Below are 2,500 nucleotides of genomic sequence, written 5' to 3' on the forward strand. Positions count from 1 at the left end.
GAAAGAAAATAGAGTTTCACAATAAAACAAAATCTGGTATATTGTAGCAAAAATATAAGACAAAATATGAAGAAAAAAAATAAAGACGTCAACACTGGACGAATAAATAACCAAATCAGGAGGGTAGAGCTGCGACACCTTAAAACGGACACCATTTCGCGCAAGTCCAGCTGACAATAGTTTAGCTCACCATACACCGCCATGTCCTGTAGGACACGACACGACTAGTATGTTATAGACTAAATTGTTTTTAAAAAATCCAGCTGGCTATAACTAAAAGCAAGTTAGAGTGGAAATGACGAAACGCTTTTATGGCCACCTGATAAAGTCAACAGTATGAGAAAAATGGGAAAATAGGTAAGATATAATGATTAAAAAAAATGTCTGACCCTAGTGGAGTACACCCCCACCTCACTCTGCCTGTAACCCAATACGAACATTAACCCCTTAGTTGCCAGCCCAATTGAACCTCAGGCCAAGTGCCAATGCCAGCGAATTATCGATGTTTTCTTTACTTGAACCACTTAAACATTATCCAGAAACGCCGTAGATGTCACTAAAACTTGAATCCGAACTCTAGAAAGCATCTCTAGATTCTCAGCCAGTTTGTTGTGCTTCGAGCATCTTTGTATGACAGTCTAATGGTTAGATTAGTCTTTTAGATCCATACGTAGTTCACGCGACGTATCACTCAAAAAACTACGGTATTTTCGACGAATAAGAACAGCTAATATTTTGAACGAGGCTCATTCAGAGTACCTTCAACTACTAAAAAAACCGCCGGGTTAAAAAATGAAAGGGCTACATTTTCCACTTTGGGTTTTCAGAATTACCGAGCTTTAAAAAACGTTTGATAGTTGGACGTGGTAAAAACAAATATGTCAAGCCTCATAATCGAATGTTCTTTTTTTAATAAAAATATAACCTGCACACCACACCACACCCCCACACACACAACAACACACACAACACACACAACAAAAAAAAACGAATATATATTTTTTTAAACAGTATTTTTAACATTTTGTAATATATGGATAGGATAATTATGCACATTATTATACAAATTTTAACCCCCACACACACACACACAAAACACAATATATAATATTATAATTTTATATATAATAATATATAATATATATATATAATATTTTGAGGATGTATTATATTATATAATCTATATATAAAATTTTATATATATATATTATATATATAATATATATATATATAAAATATTATATATATAAATATTAATAAGAAGAAAAGCACGGGGCTGGGATCATCATATTTATTTGGGCAACCCGTTTCGGATTACTTCACATAAATCCATTCTCAAGCCAATCTATTGGGAGAAAGTCGCATGTATACATTACACAAAATAAAAACAAGAATTTCCTAAAATAGGGCTTTACAAACTTGAAAACTAAGAATAAAACAATAAAAATAGTACAAAACTCAAAGCAAACATAAAGTTAAATAACTAATACAAAAAGAATACTGTTAAAAAAAAACAACAATGGACGAAAAACAACAAGGTGGAACGAAACATTGAAAATAAAAACACAAAAACCCGGGGGCCACTACGACGGTGCGGTAGGGTTGTTAAAAGAAAATGCGGTGTGAGCTTTTTTGGGTTACTGAAAATTGCTTTATGGATGGGGTGGGTTCTTTCTGGTGGGGGGCGGTGGTGGTATGGGGTTCCTGAGATGAGAAGTTTTGGCGATGTTTTGGGGGATCGTTAAATTGCGTGAATGTGATGCCCAAAAAGGATTATGAATATATTGTGCGAGGTTGATATATATTATAATATATTATATATATAATATTATTTTAAAATATATATATAATTATATATATATATATATATTTTAAATTTTATATAACACCCGCTGAAGCAGTAAATACGAAAAGGCCTTTGGCATATTTGTGTGTTTTCTTGTACTTCCCTTCGTTGTTCTACTTGCAGTGTGTATATATCATTGTACACAACACACACACACACACACACACACACACACACAACACACACACATATTATTTTTTTTTTTTTTAAAATTTTAAAATTTTATATATATATATATAATATAAATATATATTATACATATAAAAACACACACCGCACACACACACACACCCCAACACAAAAATAATTAATTTTTAAAAAATATAAAATATATATATAATAATAATTATATTATATATATAATATATATATAATATGTGTGTGTGTTGGTGTGTGTGTGGGTGTGTTTGTGTGTGGTTTGGGTGGGTGTGTTGTGTGTACTATGTATATATACATAAAAATAACATATAATATATAATAATAATATTGTATAATAAAACATAATATATAATATATATATATATATATATTATATAATTATATAATATATATAATATATATATACAATACATATATATTATAAAAATTATACATAAACAAAATATATATATAAATATATATATTATATATATAAAATTTTATATATAATATTAT

This window comes from Penaeus monodon, chromosome 35 (genome assembly GCF_015228065.2).
Source record: "Penaeus monodon isolate SGIC_2016 chromosome 35, NSTDA_Pmon_1, whole genome shotgun sequence".
NCBI lineage: Eukaryota > Metazoa > Arthropoda > Malacostraca > Decapoda > Penaeidae > Penaeus > Penaeus monodon.